The 22,926-nt window shown below is 42.3% G+C and overlaps 1 long non-coding RNA gene across 2 annotated transcripts; it reads left to right on the forward strand.

The window, feature by feature from the left end:
• Positions 1–8,505: 8,505 nt before the first annotated feature.
• On the forward strand, positions 8,506–11,535 carry LOC125749350 (uncharacterized). Of its 2 annotated transcripts, XR_007399857.1 has the most exons (4): positions 8,506–9,101; positions 9,172–9,301; positions 10,793–10,943; positions 11,053–11,535. It is a non-coding gene; the product is annotated as an uncharacterized LOC125749350 (long non-coding RNA). The 2 variants fall into 2 exon arrangements; XR_007399856.1 differs by lacking the exon at positions 10,793–10,943.
• Positions 11,536–22,926: the final 11,391 nt, after the last annotated feature.

Genomic DNA, 22,926 nt, shown 5'->3' on the forward strand with positions numbered 1-22,926 from the left:
TTACACATTAGCTGGAAATGAACATTTTCTTTTCTGGTTGTGGGAATTTACCCAGACTATTATTAGTGGCAGTGAGCTAGAAATGCCAGCAGTGGTTTCCTTGTCCAAGGTGCTGAAATCTCCAAACTAGCTCACTGGAAGTTACCAGGTAATGACCCAGAAGCCATTCTAGGGCCTTCTAAGTAATTTTTTGTTGATACTGTGTGCTGTACTGGGGTAGGTCAGATGATGACTCTAGATCAGTGTTTCCCAGTCCGGCCTTTGGGACCCACAGTTCACATTTTTGCTCCTGTCCAGATCCCAGTGGGAGGGAGCAAAAACATGGACTGTCTGGCAGGGAGCTGAGAGGGAGCTAAAACATGGACTAACTGTGGGTTCCCGAGGACCAGATTGGGAAACACTGCTCTAGATGACACGAGATTCTGGGCCGTATCTGGGCCAGCACTGTGGCTCCCTGTGGGTGTGCCTCATCTCTGCAGGACTGGGAGGCACACCCACCCCCAGGTACTCTGATTCCTCCACCACCATCAAAGTCCATTTGAATTGATCACTCTCACATTTGCTTTGTGTGTGAGCGTGTGCTCTGTAATGGATTAAATTCCCATCCTTGGTATACCTCAGTGATTCCTGGAATAGATTCTACACTGTCAGAAAAAAAGCACCACTTTGTACCTTTAAGGGTACAGTCACTTGTTACTGGGACTATACACTGTCGGAACAAAAAGGTACAGATCCAGTGACAAGTAACTGAACCCCAGTTGTACCCTTAGCTGTAGGTGATTATACCCTTTAAGGTAGGGAATTCCCCAGATATGGGTCTGGTTCTGCTAGCCTCCCAAGGTCCCTCAGCTGATCATTGGGCCAACAGGAACTTTCCTGTCTGGACATATAGGGTCTGGACAGATGGGTTCTGGTGGAACAGGCATTATGAGGCAGCGGCTAAGAGCACTGGAGACATGGGCTCCTCTGGGCCAGGAGAGACCCCTGCTGGTCAAACATGAGCAGAACAGGAGAGGTGGAGATCATGACATCACCTGCTTTCTGGTTTTCTGATTCCGTTCTGTTCCTAGAATCTGAGATTGTCTTGTCGCCTGATCTCTGTTTGGCCCTCATCGGACATGTTATTGACCATCGTCTGCCTGACGTTTTGCATCGGGTTTTTGCGCATGCTGGTTTTGAACCTGAATTGCTTGAAACTTAAAAGCCTCTCAGTTATTCAAAGTGCTGGGACTCCAGACTCTGCCAGGGTATCCTTCCGTACCATGCAAATATCCCGAAATCTTTATGTGACTCTTTTCCTGGGAAATTAACAGTAAACAGAAACAATAAAATTGTGAGATCAGCAGTGTGGTAGAACAGCTTCCTGTCCAGACATCCTCTAGAGTCCTGCTAAGTCAGCATGTTGTCTAACACATGCCAGTTGGGGAGGAATCAAGATTTCAGACAAGAACAGCACGCTGTGCCAAATGCATGCAGCTGGGACAAAATTTAGACAGTTCATCATTTTTGTTGTTTGAATTTTTGTTGCTTGTAATCATACCATTTTTAAAATGATATATTTTCTTGTACAGCAATGCATTCTTTCCAGTGATTGTTATAAAGCTGTTAGATATCGCAAACATACTGGTGCTTTTGGATGCTTTGGGATTTCACTGATTGTGTTTGCCAACTGCATTATGTTTGTAATTACAGTTTCCACCAGATCACTGTCCAGTAAATTTAAAAAAACCGACACATACTTTGTGTCCTTCGGAATGTCTCCTCCCCCTTCTTTGTCTCTCTTATCTTTGTACACATTTCAGGAAGTCATATTACAACATCAAAGACAAAACAAAAGGGATCAGATGCACCGAACTTCCAAGCCTCTCTCAGTAGATTTTTTGTGTGTTAAAATTCTTCTGCAGTTGAATATAATATTAGTAACACCCTTGGCACTGAATCTAGTGGGAAAAAAAAACCAAAACATTAATGAGACAAGACAAAAAAACCATAAATGCTCTCAGATCTTGAGATGATCGTATCAACGATAAAGGTGTTGCTGGCCATTCTGTCCTCCTCCCTCTCACTTCCTTCTATCATTGTGTGGTTTATGAGGTCACTGCTTAGCTCACTGGGTTGAGTGTGTGGTTCTGATATGGATTCTTTCACATCATGGCTTTGAAACTAGCTAGTGACCCGTCTCACCAATCACTCGTTAATTTTCTGCTCCTCAATGTTTACTTTGTGTCTTTATTCCTGTGCTTGGATCACCCTCCTTCTCTTCTGGTCTGGTTTTGTACCCATTTTGCGTGCCAGAGTATGTCTAAGGCTCTTAGTTCAGTGTTCATCTTGGTTAAGTAGTTCCACCTGTTTCTCATTCCTGTCTCTCCCCCGATTGGCTAATTGATTATTGAGTTACACCTGTCCCTTGTTTGCCCTGATTCCCTGTGTGTATTTTAGTGCCTGTGTCTGCTCTGTTCACTAATCAGCTGTTGTTTGTTCATGTTGCTCTGTGTTGTTGCTTGGCTTGTTTCTGAAGTTCTGTTCCTGGCGTTAGCTGGTTCCTGTCATAATGTTTAGTTCAGGTCCCTTGTGGGGCTGTTATTTTGTGATTTCCTCGGCTTGTCGATTATATCAAGAAACACCAATAGCGGAAAATAAAACGAGTGAAGCACATACATATATATATATATTTTTTTTATACAAATGATTAAAAGCGCAAGTTAACATTTTAATTTGACATTCCGGCACGGTTTTCAAATTCTTTGGCTGTTGCAGATTTTCTCTTACAAACACTTAAGTTTAACTTAGCGGACAATATCCAGTTTAACGTTATATTAAAAGTATGTGATTCATTCATTTTACAGCCAGGAAATTGATGCATAATTGATTGAGAGAACTGATCAACCAATCAAAGACACTTACTGTAGACCCATCAGTTTAGGAATGCCAATAGACCACGGCTGAAAATAACTGCACAGGAGCATTACAAGGTGAAATAGCGAGCAGTGTTTCTGGAAATGAAATCCTCCCTAACAGGATAATTACATTACATTGCAGTAGGAGTGCCAAGCAAGCTTGTGTTTTATCTCTGACTATGATTCACTGTGACTGTATTACAGAGCCACCGATTAAGATATCAGTCATAAGTGCTGACAGACACGATGTGTTCTCGCACTGCATTTTAACTGGAAACAAAGGTGCGGTTAAAATCAACCAACATCACATGTTATTCCCCCTCCCAACATGTTTTTTTTTTTTTAGCAGAGACAAACGGCTCAGTGCTGACTGGTAAATTAACGTGCATATGAATGAGGTCTAGAGTCCCCCCCCCCCCCCCCCCCAGTGTGTGTATGTTTTGACAGGATGAATTCTGAATAGTTTTACATTTACTTCATTAATCTGATGCTTTATTTTCCTGGAATCCATCACCTTTACATTGCTTGTACCTTAGCTGCAGGAGCTTAAATCAATTGCTGTATTAATATCCATGTGAAGTTTGTGGTTAGATATTGGAGTCATTTAATAATCAATGTGTCTGAAAAGTCGTTGTGGGCATCCAAGCTTCCCGGTCTGCTCTGGGTCACTGTAATCTGAAATACACGGAGCAAGACATTGGTAGAGTTTATCTGCATATTAACTGCATATTTATAATTACTTGTCATGACATCGCTTAATTAGTCAGGTAGTTACATCATCATCCTGAGATGAAATCTGAATCCCTTAATAGGCAGTATAGCTTTCCTTGGTGTGCACTTGTGACAAAAAAAGGTTGATAGTTAAGTTCCATGGAGAAATCTTGTGGTCCCAAACACATATAATAGCAGCACATGCAATGTTTAATAATACTTGTGGGTCCTTCTAACCATAGAAACTGCACGAGGTATTTCAGTGATTGTAGGTTAGTCCGAGTAGATCAGACACTGAGACAGACCTGCTGAGACCTACCGTTGAGTGTCTGGACTGTTAGCTCCTATTCACGGCATTTAGCAGAGCTGGAGTGCTGCCAAGCCCAGGGTGAGCAGGAGCAGGTGTGGCACCTAAGAGCAACAACACATTAGGCCACCAGGGGCAGAGCTCCTCCAGATCGGGAAAAAAGGAAACATGCAATACAGAGGATTCCATGAAAACACATGCTACATTTGACCCAGACACACAAATTATACTGGAATGTTTGCTGTTAAGCATTGTTTTATTAATAAACTGCATATTTCATACCAAAGTTTTTGGACAATATCCAGAGCATTTCCTGTTGATTTCCCAAAGAGAATTGGAAGCGTGTCAAAAGAAATGAGAGAGATCTTCTACCAGACCACCCAAACTTGTCCTGAACTTGTCATCGGCCGTTTATTTTCCCCAAAACCTTGAGTTACTTCATCCTTGAAATATATGGTATTATTTTTGAAAAAAAAAATATATATATAGAAATACAAAAAAGTTACGATAGGCAAAGTGCTAGAACATAAAGTACCTCATTCGATGCGACTCCTCTTGTTTCTCCACTGCCAGGATACACAAAGTCGTATAGATCTGCTAAAAAAAAAAAACACGCACGTTTTGTGGCATGTGGATAAAAATGCAAGAGTAATTTTACTGATAAAAATGAGTGAAGAAATACCATAATCAATGGTAATGTTGTCGTAATAATCTGGTGTTGGGGTGCTACTGTAGTCATAGTCGTAGTCATTGCCTGTTAATACAGAGAGAATACACTGTTACGGGTCGTTGTCTGTAGTTACACTGTCCATAAAAATACATGCATTGTTCCCTACATGCACATTTTAACATTCATATACAATAGTACAAAGGGAAGTCCAAAGGGTTCCTGCTTATGCCTAAGTTTGTTGAAAGTTCATTCTGCCAAACTTTCCCGTTGATTCTAGAGCCTTTCAGGTGTTTTCCATTTTCAAAAGTTGTGCAACAGGAAGTGCTCATCTCTGATATTATATATCTGATATCACTCATACTATTATCTAGTGTTTTCTGTGCACTAAGCACAACAAACAAATATGTCAGCACATGATTTACCATATGTTTACATGATTTGAGTCCCTGCAGGACATAGCCTAGCTCCTGTCTGGTCCTGTAGTTTATGAGTTCTGCAGTTTTACTTCCCTTCAGAGACATACTCAGAGGTTTAAGATCCCCCTATGTGGCCAATAAGATAAGTGAATTAGTGAATTAGAGAAGCAATATCCACCAGGTCAATGTGGAGAGAGGCTCGAGCCGCATAAATCACTTTGTGGGTCATGGGACCATCTAACATGCAACATATTAAAGAACAATTTCAGACAGATGCCATAGGATTTATGCTTCTAGCTGTAGTTTAGCCGCTGTCTGTCTGTGCATTAGTATGAAGACGTTTTCCCACACTGGCTGAGATCCGTGGCATAGTGACAGGTCTGTCACTTCTATACCACACAGCACATCCCCTAGGACAAAAAAACACATAAATAAAGCTATTCTATGCATTGTATGATATGAATTTTGGTATACACCATAGCAGAGTATCCATCATAGCAGGGTGTACACCATAACAGAGTATCTATCCATCATAGCAGAGTATACACCATAACAGAGTATCCATCATAGCAGAGTATACACTATAACAGAGTATACACCATAACAGAGTATCTATCCATCATAGCAGAGTATACACCATAACAGAGTATCTATCCATCATAACAGAGTATACACCATAACAGAGTATCTATCCATCATAACAGAGTATACACCATAGCAGAGCATCCATCATAGCAGAGTGTACACCATAACAGAGTAGCCATCCATCATAACAGAGTATACACCATAACAGAGTAGCTATCCATCATAACAGAGTATACACCATAACAGAGTATCTATCCATCATAGCAGAGTATACACCATAACAGAGTAGCTATCCATCATAACAGAGTATACACCATAACAGAGTATCTATCCATCACAGCAGAGTATACACCATAACAGAGTATCTATCCATCATAACAGAGTATACACCATAACAGAGTATGTATCCATCACAGCAGAGTCTCATATTTCACAAATAATGTGTAAATCATGTGACTGAGCCGCAATCACCAGGAAAGGAGAACAAAGTCTAGACTAAATTATGATGTTACAGGGGATGTGGAATATGTTACAGAAAACAGATAATCCACAAAATGCCTTAGGCTTGTACTTAGGCAGTTTCAATCGCATGACAGACAGCTGCACCCCTGCTACTGTGCTCCTTTGTGAGCTGAATCAGTCCACCTGTGTACTAGGATTCCTGTAAACCAGAGAACTTTCTTGAACCTATATGCCATGATTCACCTCAGGCTTCATCCTGCACCTGCTAACCACCTGCCCATCCTCTTATTATTATTACTCTGAGTCAGCCTGTGAGAGACCATCGAGGAAAACAGCTTATTGTGCATTCATAGCTTCTCCTGGCAGCATCTTCTCTGTATAAGAGTACATTCAAATTTTCATTGCAGTTCAAGAGGATGTGAGATGGCGTATGACATTCTTGTTTCATTATAGGCGATGCATTTTCTCCAAAATATGAAGTGTGATTAATATTTTGTTCCTGGATTATTATTTGGGTGGCATGGTGGTGCAGTGGTTAGCACTGTTGCCTCATACCTCTGGGACCCGGGTTCGAGTCTCCGCCTAGGTTACGTGTGTGGAGAGTTTGTATGTTCTCCCCATGTCATTGTGGGGTTTACCCCCATAGTCCAAAGACATGCTGAGGCTAATTGTAGTTACTAAACTGCCTGTAGGAGTGCATGTGTGAGTGTGCCCTGCCCCATGCCCATTGCTCCTAGGATAGGCTCCAGATCCCCCGCGACCCAGTAGGATAAGCTGGTTGGAAAATGGATGGATAGATGGATGGAAGTTTGTAATTGAATTTGGTACTGGCACCTTAAGATGTTGCGTATAAGATTACGTCACAACAAAGTACATGCAGTTATTGAGTTAGAGACGTGTATGTGCTGTCTGCCCTAAGAAGAAATGTTTTATACAAAAGAATAGCAGTCTGATTAGGCCTTGTATGATTAGAGAAGCAGTAGTAAATATAATTGCCCCGCAAAACGTGGGTTGCGGGACCGGAATTAAGAGGCGTCATTAAGAATGCAGCGATGAACAATCATTAAAAAATGCATCCCCTATTGCCCCAGCCTTGTTTGATGCGGTCCGTGTCGCAAAGCTATGTGCGATCTTACTTTCACACGCGTGGCTGTGTAGCAGAGACAAGAAGCGCAAGTTCTTTGCATTGTTGCCAAAACCCCCATTAGATGTTTCAGTTCACGTTCAGTGTCCGTTAAGGTAATTCGGGGTTGTTTTATAAACACGTGTAGTTTGGTTTGATCATTTTAAAGGAAGGTATCTGCTTATTCCCACTTATGAGCACAGTATCCTGCTTCTGACCACACGTTCCTGTTTCTGAAAACGGACTGCAAACTTTTCTCAGTGAGATTACGAAACAAGTTCAATAAGACACAAGTCTGCATGTTCAGTTACACGTATGTATTACCTTGTAAATAGTTTGTAGGGTTTGCAAACTACCCCAACGCTTTTAATGTAGTTAATTTTAATTTTATGATGGAATAATAGAGTTGCCGTAAGATTTCTTGCGTGAGGATGAGTGCAGGATGGGGCTATTGTCCTCAAAGAAATCTAAAACTATAGGAAAACATTTCCGTAAACTGCAATAAGATATGAAAATGATAATAAAAAACCAAACGAAAACTAAATACTAAATATTACTTCCCAAGCAAACTAAAATGAAACAGAAACAAACGTCAAATACTTACCTATACCGATATATTTTTGCCCATGTTGAGGATATAAGTACATAATATGCACTGTGTATTCATGTAGGATTCTCTAAAGATCAAACACATAAAATAATTATCTATATCTAAGAATAAAATTACTAAATCTTAGACTGAAAGTAAAATATATTTAAAAACTAAATAGAATTATATCTTAAATACAATTTCATAAAAATATAAATACAAACTAATAAAAATTAATGAAACCACACCAAAAGCTAAGTGAACAGATAAATAAACATTGAAAATAATATAAAAATAAAAACTAATTAAAAAAAAAAACCCATAACATACTAACAGTGCTGTACAGTTCCCAGAAATCTGTAGTGGTTCTTCCATTGCAGAATAACTTTACCTGTGCTTGCAGCCCATCACACAGTCCTTGTGTTGCTCCTGCATTTCTTGACCAAGTCTCCTATAGTCACCTTCTAAGCACCACATCCTTGCTATGGGTGTGGGGAGCAGTCCCCTGACCCCCTGGGTTGTGTGCAGGTCCACACTCACGGGAGCGGGGGAAGAGCGATGTCAGCGGGGGTACTCACCACAGCACAAGGCCAGGAGCAGGGCAAAGGCCGTGGACAGGGAGAGCAGCCACCGGGCGAACCTCTGCATGGTGCGAGACAGAAAATGAAACTGAGCACGAGAAACGGCTGTTTTCTATGTGGGTGAGAATGAGGGGGCGTGGCCTTTCTCCTCTAAAACACAGGGGATGACCATTTACTGTAGGTAGGGTATAAATACCATGAAAGCTGATAACCCCCGACAGCCAGTCTTATCTGGACATGCATCATTTGATTTTAGCAATAGTATTACTCTCACTACAGCTTTTTTGGCTTCTCTTCCAGTTGGCCGCACTGACTGGGAGATGACAGGAGTCTGCAACAGATGACAGAGCTGCTGCCGAACAAGTTACACGAAGCGTTGAATGGAAGACTTGGGTTACACATACATTCTGGGCATTGTTAGGGTTTTGGGAAACTTATTTTGCAATAATTTATTTTATTATTTTTTTTGGTTACTGTGGGCTTTTAAACTTTACATTGTAAATTTAACAACTTTTATGTAAATTTATGAAAAAATACTGTTTTGTGCTTACTGTGGAATTTCTTTGACAGACTATCTTTAAAATAACAATTTATCTCCTTTATGGTAAATGGATACATCTGTGTTTTTGATCTTTCTCCCCAGACAGATATGATGTACAGATTACGTTCATTCATTTCCTGCATTAATGTAAACCAGTCATCTACCATCATGCCTTCCTTCTCTAATTGACTGTAGGGCCTCTGCAGAGCCCAGCAAGAGGTACGTACCAATGAGCGTGTCGAGGAGCCGTCGAGTCATCGCCATGCTAACCCTGTCCCTGATTTTACAGTCACGTGCTCCATTCTGAGGACTTCTGCAGCTAGAGCTCTGTGGCTGGGCTGACACACGCTCCATGCCCAAAATCAGCAGCCTTCGTTAGTCTGTCAGATGTAGACCGTGGCCCCTCCGAGACGTCAAAGGTAGGGTTCGAGCAGTAAGTGTGTGTCAGTGCCACGACTACCAGTCAGAAGCAGCCTAAGTGGGGACCTGCATTCTCTGCGAGCAGGAGCCCAGTGCCAAATGACTGCACGTTAGATTCCGGAAATGCCACAGTGCAGGCCCCGTGCCAGTATAAACTACACAAAGCCAGTGCCCCTTCAGCACAGGATAGCTTTGACGTGTCTGCAATAGCGTGACCTGGCCCCAATGGCCCCCATATAAAGATATTCAGCCGACTATGTACCCCCCCCCCCCCCAGCCAGGGCCGACCCACCCTATCGGCGACATAGACGATCGCCTAGGGGGCCATTTGTTTACAGTTGAGTGAGGAACATCTGAAAAAACACCTGTTTGGTTGCATTCTGTGGTATTACAGTTATTTACATTGTTGAAATAGCAATATTTATTGATGGGACAACCACAGCCCCCCCCCCCCCCATTGAACATCTAAGTAATACATCATCCCTCAATTACTGAATTGGCAAGATAGGTAGGAAAATGAAATGGTTACAACTATCTGTGTTACCGGGAAGAAAATACTGAAAATAAGAAGAGCAAGAGAAAGCAAAGAATGCAGAGATATTATGTTGTTGCAGTAAGTTAGTTGGATCCCGTTAAATTTAAATATTTTAATATTTCTCGTGAACCAGACACTAGTTACCCCGTGCTACTGAAATGTTTTTAATGCAAAAGGACAGACAAAAAATGTTTTCTGCTGCTCCGCATTGTGAGGTTGGTCATTTCAGTAAGCAGTGTATTAATGTAATAGTGTCAGGGTCAGCGTCTGTCCATCCCTCCCCTGTGTGTTTCCTCCCCGTTCGGCCAGCAGATGTTGCTAGCTGTCCCGTCTGGTCATTCCTTCCTTGTCTCTTGTATTTATTGTTCTTTCTGTTCCCCCAGTGTGCATTCATTTGTTTCTGTCTCCGGTTTGCTCCTCTTGTTTTCTGCTCTGGTCTTTGTTTTGTGCCTTTTATTCTGCATCAATTAGCTTTACATTGTCGTACTAGAGCCTTGTTTAGGTCTCCTAGTTTTGATGTCTGCTAGTTCTGTTAATCAGCCCCTGCTGTTGCGCGTTGTCCTGTCCTTCCTTTGATTGGTCAGTTGGACATTGTTCTCACCAGTCCTGTGTCGTCTTGTTAGCCTTGTGTGTTATTTAAGTACCTGCTCTGCTCTCCAGTCAGTCGTTGTATGTTGCTCTGTGATTGTTACTGAGTTGATGGTACCCTGTGTGTCCCTGCCCAGTTTCATGTTTGAATCATAGTTCTGATGGAAGTGTTTTCCCCTATTTGGTTCTGACGCCTTATGGTCTCCTGTTTTGTGCGTTCAGCCTGTTTAATAAACCCCCCATAAGTGGACCGTCGCATGTTTTCCTGCCAGCACCATGCCGGTTTGCCGTAACAATAAGTCAGTGTATATTAAAAAATGTATGCAGCATACAGAGAGCTTGTTTAATTTGGGGTGTTTGCATGCAGGACTGGGGAGGAAGCTCAGAAGAATTTCATCTAGAGTGCCAGAATATCTAGGGCTAGTCCCGCCCCCCCACACATCTCGCCCTAGCAGAGGGAAGTACGGGAAGCAATAAGTGGCCTTTCACCAGGAATTTCCCAAATATCATCTCTTCCCGTATGTGGTGTGACTTGATGGTTACTGATTTCCCAAAGCCCCCTTTTGTAACTAATGTTGATTTTCTTGAAAGGTGTTTTTCTTAGCTACTATTTTTATATTTTTGTAGGAGGCATCTACAACCAGACCTTGTGCCTCGCACCTGTTTCCCATCCACAGCACCAACATCTGACAGGAATATATGGGGAATTGAGGTTGGAAGGACTTTGGCATTGACCGGATCTTTAAACTTGAGGGAGGAATCGGTGGTAGACGCAGCATTCCAGGGTGCAGCTCCTCCTCTTTGAGATTCCCTCCTTTGTGTGTGACTTGAGATTCCAGTGCATGAATTGGGAATCCAGCTGCAGTCTGTGTTTTTGTTTAAACTCACAAGTCTCAAGGCCCACATTTACAGCATCATGCATAAAGTTTGTTGGAAATACATAAATCTGTCTATGTTATGAAACGTTCTTTACTCAGTGCTGCAGTCTGCGTTTGTTGTTGGTACCTGGGATGATTAGGATTTTGGCCTTAAAGACAGTGATTCTGAAACCGTGGGTTGCCGAAATAATTGTGATTTTTGCAGTATGCTAATAAAGATTTTACTTTTGAGAAAGGAACAGATTAAGTGCTTCTACATTGTTACGTTCTATCAGATCACATGTTTGAATTTACCTGGTTTGAGCATAATGGAAAACCTACTGTGAGGTAAAGAGGGATTAATATCAGGTGACTGTAAGACCGTGATAAAGGGAATGAGGACATCTCTGGAGCATTTGTGCTCCACTCCTGGGTTCCCACACTGCAATAGCCAGGAACAGGCCTTGGCCCACATTTCCCTGCTTGTTGGGGCAGGAAACAGTTAGAAGGCCTGCAAGACTTGCTCCAAAGTATTTTCATTTGCCTATCAAATTAGAGATGCTTGAAACATCGGATATTGTTTTTTTTTTTTTTTTTTTATAAACAAGAGGAAAAAAAATAACATGAGGGTGACGGCAGAGTATTTCGATAAGGTGTTCTCGCTTTTTGAATTGCATTTGAAACTGCTGCTGTTAATTCCCATATTTGGTAGCTGTGTACTATCACTAAAGAAACACAGAAAAGCATCACAGCTTTCTTCCTTCTCTAATGTCCCCAAAGCCACTTCAAAAGTTACTCAGCATTCTATTTCACTTGTCAATTTAATATACTGTATTTGTTACATTAACCAGTGATATGTAAAACTACATTTGTTTGTGTGAGAAAAGCAAACGACTAGGGCCTGGGTTAAAGTAACCAGCTGTGCCTTTGCTCACCTAATTCACACCAAGTAGTACCTGAAAACTGGTGAGGCTGGGGGCTCCATTAGGGTTAAAGCCAGCTGGGTGGATCTGGAGAAGAGATGGGGTCAGGGGCTGCACACCTAGGATGAGTTGTAGTCTCATTGGATATTATTTAGCTTTGTTGTGTTTTATTGAGTTTGGATTTTAGGCAATATTCTGTAGAAAATAGGGACAACAGGCATCCTCTCTTTTATAGATGAATTATTCAAGTCAATTCAATTCAATTCAAATAACTTTGGTTGTCCCTGTGGGGCAATTATAGGCACACAGGGCAGTTGAACAATGACAGGACACAATGACATAAAGTGCAACAGTATTTTATAAGATGCTGTGCAAAATTGCTGTGAATCAGGTAGATAAGAACTGATAAATATGTAAAGGGAGGGATTGTTAGTGGGCATGGGGGGGCTCAAGTGCAGAATGACTGACGGGTCCCAGTACAGGGAGGCGGGGGGGAAGAGAAGTCCATGAATTGAGGAGTTGAAGGCTCCTGGGAACGAAGGTCGCTCTCCTCTTCTGCGTCCTGCAGCCGGGACAGTGGAGCCGTCGTCCTGGGGGGGGGCACTCAAATTCTGGGAACAGAGCATGGGTGGGGTCCTGCAGAATCCTACACGCTGTTCTCAGAGTTTGCTGCTCACTCAGGGATGAAAGTGCTCTGACCAGGAGTCCGATGATCTTTACACATGCAGATTTTTTTTAAATTATATACTATTGCAAGTCAGTTGGCAAGACCTCTGGGACAAAAGACTTGGGGAGCAGGCGAGGTGGGGAATCAAAAGGGGATTTATTGAACTATTTGAACAATGCTGAATGAACAGGGTCATGGGGATCAAAACAGGAAAATTGGGGTGACTACAGAGTACAACGTTAATGACAAGACTGGGGAACACAATACTAGGAAGCACTTAAGTACAAGACTGACGAGGGTATAAACAAGAGGCAGCTGGAGTGATTAACATGAGGGCAAGAACAAGAGGCAGGTGGTGACATCAGTCCTTTTCATATCGTCACCAATATCTGTTATCTGTGAGTTGTAAATGTTAGCGTGGAATGCGGTAGTTGTGCCATAAATGCACCAAAACCAGAAGACTATGGTGAGCCAATATCGGCCTAGTAAATGGATGAGATGTAAGCAACAGAGTTCACCAGTTCAGCCTCAGAACTGTCTTACTCTCTCTCTCTCTCTCTCTCTCTCTCTCTCTCTCGCTCCCTCTCACGCTCTCTCTCTCTCTCTCTCTCGTATCTGGGCAGGCAGCAGGTTCTCGCTCTGCCTTCTTGGCATGGTAGTCTGGGAATATGCCTGCGGCTGCTTATCACAGCTCATCCCCTTGTTACTTGGGCTCTTTGCCAACCAGGGAAAACCCTCATTTATGTCTCCCGTGTCTAGTGTTTAGTCACTAGTCTAGTCCATTAATCACTGCTAAAATTTTTCTAATCTTCAAGTGCATACATTTTAAAAAGGGCTCATTTTTGTGCTCTTAAAATTTTAAGATATTAAACATATCGGAGTTTGTTTTCCATCTATTCCCCAACGCTGCCTGTCCATTGGGTTTGTATTGTCGGTTATTCATAATCACTTTTGTTCTCTTATAACTGATGAGCCGCACTGCGATACTTAATGTTATAAGACTCATTACTTTTTATGTCACCTGTGAAACACTTTATAATTATTGCATGATATGCTGAGAATATGGTCTGTCATCCGATCATATCGCACTTCTCTTCTTGCTGCTTAATGTTGCCATTTAATGTGCTATTAACAACGCAAAGAAGCTTTTAATTAAATAATCCCTGTAATTACGTCCTTAGACTGTGACTCATGTCCAAAAGTATAATAACACCACAAATATCTCTCCTTGTGTTCCCATGCTTCAGTAACGTCACCCCCCCCCACACCCACCCCCCCTTTTATACGCAAGAGGTCCATGGTAACCTGTTAATACTCTTTATTGCGACGGGTGGTGGGCAGTCATGCCGGTCACCTTGGCTTTCTGCTACATGAATTCCTTTTGCATTTTGTCAGTGCAGATTTCCAAACTTATACTACAGGTTTTGTTCCTGTAGCTCACCAAGTAGAGCATCGTTCTAATAGTACAAAGGCTGAGGGTTCAAACCCCACAAACAAAACTATGACTCCTTCTCTTGGTGTAAGTGGCTTTAGATTAAAGCATCAGATAGCCAGGCAGGGCGTGTTAAGTGATTGAGAAATACAAAATTAAAAACACCTTTTTTCCAAAAAGTATGCAGCATAAATTTCATATGAATCTATGATCTAGTAAATTTGACAGAATCGATTTGGGAAAGTAGGACAGTCTGATTCAGTCCTCGGTATTACTGGAGACTTCTGCTGTACTGCAGAAAATCGAAGCCGCAGGTTCGTCACACTATATGTGACAATGTAGCGAAAATATTATGCAAGAAACTCCACAAACAATCCTGTAATTTAATCCACATTTTAAATGTTAAATTTAAGTTTATTACTTACATTAGTGAAGAACAGAAATAAGGTACATCGATACTATAGATATAACCAAACAGTCGGCTGTTTAATATAAAGAAATTCCTCTTAATACCCAATTTTTCTGACTGTCAGGAAATATGGACTGTTTCTTTGTGATGGAGTTTGTAATTATGTGAGTAAATTGATGAGAAATGTAAGTGTGGCCATAATGTTGTACAGTGATTCTACTCTACTTCTGGGAATTACTCTCATGCAAAACTGCCTTCAAGCTGTAGCTGAGCTGCTGGGAAACCATGAAGTGGAGGAACTGGAAGAGCTGCCTGGAACGCAGAGTCGTATACCTGGGGTCGCTTGGTTCCCACATTCCCATGAGTGTCTCTCAGGGGACTTGGCTTTGGGGGAAGTTGCTGTCACTGACCCAACAAAGCTTGTCTCACTTAACTAGCTCACAGCAGGATTGCATTGTACTTCACTGTTTACAGGCACATGCACTTACAAGTACGTTGTATATCTCACTGCATCTGTCATGAGTGAGCTGAAGCTAAGTATGTTTCGATGGTTCCTAAGCAGAACGATAGAAGCTGTTTTTTTTTTACACCATGACTAGCCACCTTCATATCTTTCATGTTGCTACAGGCAAAAAATCTGTCTGTCTCTTTTTGAGCTGTACGGTCTTTAACTCTGCCATCCACTTGCTATTGCTATTGCTACCAATATAAAGGCTATTATTTAATATTATTTATCACTCTGACTGTCCCATGGAATCAGGGAGGCAAAGAGGAAATATGGGCAGAACCTCAACAGTCACTTAACACGCTGCTTGTGGGAAGGTTTCCGGACCGTTACAGATTACAAACCTGCCCCACAAACATACCTCAATGACTCCTCTCTGCCAGGCCAACTCAATAAATTTGATATGCATTTTGAGGCCTCTAATAACACCACAGTACAGAAATTAACTCCAGCACCTAGCAAACAGGTATTACAGTTGATCTCATCCAGGGTGAAGTGAGCCTTCTGTAATGTCAATCCCCGAAAATCTGCTGGCCCAGATTACATACCTGTTTGTGATCTCAAAGACTGTGCTGAACAGCTGAAAGAGGTCTTCATTGATATCTTTAACATGTCCCTCGGCCAGACAGTAGTGCCCACCTGCCATCATACTTGTGCCTAACCCGCATGAACGACTTGCATCCCATGGATCTCACTCTGGTTGCAACAAAGTGTTTTGAGTGCCTGGTTATGCAACACATCAAAGCCGGCGTCCCCACAAACCTTGACCCCCCACAGTTTGCGTACAGATCCAACCAGTCCACAGTCGATGCTATATCCACTACCCTCCATCTCACCATATCCCAGCTGGAAAACCAGGATGCCTACGCCAGACTACTCATCATTGGCTTCAGCTCAGCCTTTAACACCATCATACCACAGCAACTGGTGGAGAAGCTGGAGGTGGATACCGGCACCTGTAACTGGATCTTGAACACGAAGGCCGCAGATGGTCAGAGTCGGCAGTCACACATCTTGGTGAGTACAGGCTCGCCCCAGGGCTGCATCCGGAGCCCCCTCCTGTTCACCCAGCTTACCCACGACTGTACTGCTAAATTCAGCAACAACAACTTCATCAAGTTTGTACAGGAAACTACATCTCATCAGCAAAGGTACAGGTAGATGGAGATGGAGCGGCTAACAGCGTAGTGTAACCACCACAACCTCCTCCCGAGTGTTGACAAGACCTAGGAAATGATCATAGACTTCAGAAAGGCTTACACAGAACACCACCCCCCGTTGACTATAGATGGCACGGCCGTGGAGAGGGTCAGAGGTAGCAGGTTCCTGATGTGCACCCAGCAGACGACTTCACTTCGACCACTAACACCATGGCAGTTGTCAAGGAGGCCCAACAGCAGCTCCATTCCCTCCTGAGGCTGAAGCAGGCTCGCCCACCCATACCGGCTCTCACCACCTGCCACAGGGGGACCACTGAAAGTGTTCTGAGCCATTGTATCACTGTCTGGTTTGGAACCTGCACGACCTCTAAACAGAAACTGCTGAACAGGTTAGAGAGAACAGCTGGGAAGGTCATCGGCGCCCGTCTCCTATCCCTGCTGGAGATCTTCACCCAGCGATGCATTCATAGACTCTCTAACATCTCCTTCCTACTGTATCAGACACTTCTGTGCCCCCCACTGAATCACTGACCTTCCCACTGTACCAGAAACTGTTCACTAGTGCAATCATTCATTTGCACTTTCCTTTTGCCTTTGCTCCTTCGTACCGATAAAAAGACAGCCTGTTATTTATTTACTTATTTATTTATTATTTAGCAATGCATGCTGCTACGCCTTCAAAAACACACTTTAAAAGCGATATGTTGCTAAAAAGGTCTATCACTCTTTTGTACTATTTGCATGCAACTCTACTGCTTCCATCACTGCCTATTCAAAACAATCTGACATTTTTTATATTTATGTTATTTGAGCTTGTATGTGTGTGTGTGTGTGTGTGTGTGTGTGTGGGGGGGGGACAAGCTTCAAACCACTGAGCCATACTGTCCCTCCCCCCACCCTATGCCACTTCTGTTACATACCAGTACTTCTGATCTTATCAAACAAATGGCACTTTTCCATTGGCATACAGGAACCAGGCTGTATCTGACTTGTGCCACAAAGGCAGATTAGATACGGAGCAGTTTCAGCTTGATTTTCCACTGCAGAAAGGTCGGCTCGGTAAAGGCGCCGCTCGGTTTGGAGAGAGACAGTGATGTAAAACCACAGACATGATTATTTACTGTTCACACAGTGTACATCATGATTTACTATGTGCTAATTTGCGCTAGCAAGTCTGTGAGAATCGTCATGTTATGTTAGCGTCGTAAATTGGCAGGAGGTTGGGAATTTTCAGGTTCTGAGTTATCGGGAATGCATCAATACACGGAGCTGCCAAATTTGGTCAGCCGGCTGGTGTGAAATTTTCAGTTCGAGACACTCATTTACATGTATGTAACAGGTTTATTACCTTGTAAACAGTGTCACAGCGTGAGTGTTACAGCAAATGTGAGAGTTGGAAACCCTGAATACATCGCGATGTGCGATACTACTAATAATGAACAATATATAGAATATGCCTTTTTTCCCTTCAAATAATCTATGCATATCAATGCATATCACTGGAATCTCCATGCATTTTGACCAATCAGATGTTGGTGATGAAACCTGAAGCTCGGGTTAGTCAGACTCTTTCCGCTCTGGTAGTAAGCAGGGCTGTCTCAGCACGGTACGGCTGATTGGGTACGGCTCGCATCATTTACTATGGGAAACTGTTCTTTAGCCGTATAATTCGGGTACGGCTCAGTTCTTGGTGGCAATGGAAAAGTGCCGAAGAGATCCTTGCTTTTGTCCCATCGCTTGAGTCACGTAGATACGCCTCCACAAAAGATGCCTGGGCTTTATAGCATGCCAATCAGCCATTACCACGGCTAGCAGTGACTGCTAACTGCTAATTAACAGCGCCAATTAAAAGTCATAAGGATACTAAGCATAACAGTCCTTTTAGTGTCAGCAGGCACGGGGTCCTTGTTGTCAGTCAGTTCTGTTGCTCAGGGCAACCTAGCATGCTGCTAAACCAGATGCCCAGAAAAGGCATGAGCACCTTGGGATTATTAACTATTAATAAGTAATTGGTGAGCGGAACGCATGGGTCTGTTGTCAGTGACCTTATTGGCAGAACAAAGGCGAGCACTATGTCAGCTATGGCAGGTGAGGTATAAGTGTTTTGAATTATGCGAGCACGCCAGTAAAACCGCATCGCAGGCCCTGGGTAAAATCCTCTACCTGCTCTAAACTGTGAGCATGTTTGATCGAAGGGCGCACACCACTAACATGCTACTGTATGATCATGCCGTAGCTTCTTTGCCAGACCTTAAACATGCCTCTTCCCCAGAATCAATATTCCTAATGCCCATCCAGACAAACAAACCACATTTCTAATATGGCGCCCCCTTGTGACAGGAGGTTTCACTACTGCGGCTTCACAGCCTGTTAATGACACTCCCGACAGGTACAGACCTGTTCTGAGCATGCAGATTGAAAACCACTCACTCAGTTTTTATCCGCTAAGGTCTTGTTGCATTTGTATGAACAGATGGAACATGCTGACATCCCCTCATGTTCCCCTGCTTTCCACAAATAACACAGTCTGCAGAGTGTCCTACAATGTCCTGGTACAGAGAATAATTGATTTTACCTTGAGGAAATAATGTAAAAACAGCATTTAAGGTACATTTCACACACCCCCCCCCCCCCCCCCCGAAACAAAAAAAAGAAGAAAATCAATTAATAAAGTGCTGAGAGGGATGGTTAAAATGCAAAATATGTAGGTTGCCTGATCATTCAGCTCTGTCACTTTTCTCACGTCACATGACATGGATGCTCCATACGTCAGCAATAATCGCTAAGGTTCCACAAGGTTTGAGGTGCTGAATTCCATGAGTTCAATAACAAAAACACACGGTGAATTCAGTGTTTATGCAGCAGAAGCTGGGCATGGTGGTTGTAGACTGGATTAGAGAAGCGAAGAAAATGTAGGCAGCAAGTATCAAGCCGGTTGTCTTTCACGGGGGACACGTGTGAGAATCTTGCTGTGAGTTACAATGCTTGGGGAGAGTGCGAAATGAAGGTGCAGGTCCTGTAAGCGTGTTGCCTGTGAGGGAATTTCTGGGCATACAAGCTCACGGAAAAGGGAAGTGAGGCCAAGTGTCAGGAAGCTGCTAGTCAGAGCAGAATACAGAGACACACTGAAGCACAGGTTGGTATTATTGGAGGAAGTAGGGATCCTAAAATGTATGTAGATGATATTCCAAGATGTTTCCAAGAGGAAATTCCGGGAGTCCATTAGCACATATATGTACACGCAGTTTCATTCATTTTCCACCTTCCTCTTGCCCTGTGTGGGGCTCTTCCAAAAACAATGGGGAATAACCCATCAAGTTTTTTCCTGTACGCCAATTCCGCCCAGTACGACTTCTGGCCGCTACTCCCACCATGCAGCAGTGTAGCGTGCGTACTCCCAGCGTCCTAGTTCTTAGTACTTGCGTATCCCCTTAAAATGACGTTGAATGATGACTTACGAACATTTCAAGATACGAACGGCCATTCAGAACGTAACTCATTCATAAGTAGAGGAGTGTCTGTATACTATTACCACAGGCATTCCATCCAGGATGTGCCATGTGCTGTCTGGGTGCCTGGGACAGGCTCTAGGCCCTCTGGGACCAAGGCAGACAAAAAAGAGAATGGATGGATGGATGGATATACTGCAATGTGCTCGATGTGTAGCTGGATACATCCATCTACGTCTGAGGAATGTATTTCTTTAATTCATTGCATTTTACCAGTGAACCCTTCAATCTATTCAGGTCAAGCATATAACCCAATTCTCACCCTTACTGTTACCTGTTAAAACATCTGTCTGTTGTATGTGTATGTCTTGTGTAATTCTTGTATAAATATGTTGTAAAAACATGACCTAGACACCGTTCTGTGATTTTTAAAATTCCATTGTACTGAAAAGATGATATCTCTCGGTTGGCCTGGAAACGCCTAGGTATTCCCCTGGAGGAGCTGGAGGAGGTGGAGGAGGTGGCTGGGGAGAGGGAGGTGCAGTAGAAAGAAATTTTAAAAATCACAGGACAGTGTTTATTTCTAGGCATGTTGCAGTTTGTCTAACACCAGGTGGGATGGAACAAGACATTTGAAAGTGTTTTATTTATCCAGGATGAACATGCTGTGATAATATTCAAAGCATGTTGTGATGAGGGGTGATATGTATGCTGTCCTGTTAACCAACAGGACAACACATGCGCACTCAAACGGCTGGTGCCCAAGAATGCAAAGGAATTACTAATTAGCTGTAATCTAGTGTTTTACATGCAATTTCTGCAGCTGTTCTGACTACAGAACTTTTTTTTCAGTCTATATATTCACTTAGTTTTTTCTAGTAATAGGAAGACACAATGCAGTCTGTTTATTTATCATATGGAACTCAGTCATCCTGACTGCTAAACTGTCCTACAAATGCAAAATGTAGTAACGATGCTGAGACCAAAAATGAGAAAAAAGGTTTCAAGGTTCTTTGACTTCCACCCGTATGTGCAGTAGGTTGATAAATGAGCTTAGCTGAGCTACGATATTTTGTCACAAGACAGAAAGAACCTAATGTTGATCAAAACTCAGTTTTGATAACATATGAAGTTACTGTGTTTTGCCTTTGTAGGGCAGGACAGTTAATTAAAGCTTTTTTTACGAGTAGGTGGAACCACGTCTCTCCCTACTGCACGATTTGTATTTATCTCGTATCCAGTGCTCAATGAAGTAGAATCCATACTGAACCAATACTCCCTCTAGTGGTCACATGTCCAAAAAACATAGTCGGGCTCAAAACAATGGCAGATAATTGCAAGACCGGTTAAAATGTTTTTTTTTTTTCAGTTTGACTTGTCTGCAGTCTAGTGGACATGGGACTTATTGCACCCTAAATAAACCATGCCAAAGCAGCAACTTATTTAAACAGCACGCATTATGTGACCTCCATATGTTTCTTAGTGTCAAGTAAAAAATCATCTTATAGAGCTACACTGGGGCAAGATACCTTGCAATTTTGTTAATTCTCTGCACTTTATTTTCAGTTTTGTGATTTTGCCGTTTACATTGTAGTCGGACCACAAATACCCCGTTTCTAGAAGTCAGATTCAAATTCAAAGGAATTACAAATACACTGCAATCCACATCTTTATTATGCACAGACATACATTTCTGAATTTTTGCAGCTGTTCTGAGAACTTTTTTCAGCCGATATATAAATATTTTTTATTTTCTAGAAATAGTCCATTTCAAATTTACTCTGCCTGGAAGATTTGATTTCTCTGCTTTTCTTAGCAGCATTCATGTTTATTTCTTAATAAAGAGCACGTCTGCTCTTTTGGAATGAACTCAGGAAATTCTTGATATTCGTGACATACAGAATATAAGTGGGCTTCCGTATGTTAGGCTTATCTGACTGTATAGGAGTGATGCTTAATCTTTGAGTGAATTTATTAGATCAAGAAGGAGCCATTTGTTTATTTAAATACTAAAAATGCAAACGTACGTTCAACTCCACTTACAATTAAATCATGCCAAAGGGACCAAAAATAAATTGAGCATGGACCTTCTCACTTTTTATCCAGCAATGGGTCATGTTGCGGCTGGTGGCCTGTGCCAGGAAATAGTGCAGACAGGAATGGCACAGACAGAACAGGATGCCAGTCAGGCCATGTATACAGCATATATTTAAGAGGACAAGAACATAAAACTAAAGATATCTACTAGGCATAGGAAACAGGGATGCAAGAGTACTTGATTCATCTAAAAGGTCTTAATGTGAATCTTGAACCTGAAAACCACGTTTCATACAGGACTAGACCAATTAAGTACACCTATACCTACCTACTGATATCAAATATATTTCGATATCCAACCATACTTGGTTATCATACTTAAGAGGGGTGGGTAGCCAGCTGACCTTGAAGCCCTCAGGCGCCTCTTTTTATCTTCTATTAGTCCAATCTATATCTTACTGCAATGATACTCCAGGCAGATGCATTATCTAAAAATAGCGGGGGGGGGGGGGGAGAACCATATAACCATTGTAGAAGCGGTCACTTTGTCCGTGCTGAGCTGAGGATGTACCTTTTCAATTATGCATGGACTTCTTTTTAAAACAACACTTTATCAACAAAGCCATCCAATGTTATCAAGTCCAATATTGACACACATCACATGTCTTAAAGAGTCGTACGGAAAGTGAGCCAAGAGTGGGGCCGGAAAAATATTCCTTCGACAATAAGAAGCCATTTTGTCAGTCCAAGTATAAATGCAGTAAAAGCCGCTCGTCAAATTTTTTAGCGATGAAATTCCAGTCCATGGAATCTACAAAAACATCACCTACTGCTAACAAACTAGAGAAACACCTCACATCCTCCTACCTAAGTACAATACGTATCATGCGCAACCTTACTCGACTTTCATCATGTCTATATAAAACAAAAAAACAGGGGTGTGTCCATGTCCTTTGTTAAGTCACCAATCAAAATGAAGAATGGGCGGATCTTATCGGTTAAACTCGGAAACTGACAGTAAATTTCACGAATCTAAGTTTGCTGCGCGGGCAATTTGGACCA

Source organism: Brienomyrus brachyistius, chromosome 9 (assembly GCF_023856365.1).
Source record: "Brienomyrus brachyistius isolate T26 chromosome 9, BBRACH_0.4, whole genome shotgun sequence".
NCBI lineage: Eukaryota > Metazoa > Chordata > Actinopteri > Osteoglossiformes > Mormyridae > Brienomyrus > Brienomyrus brachyistius.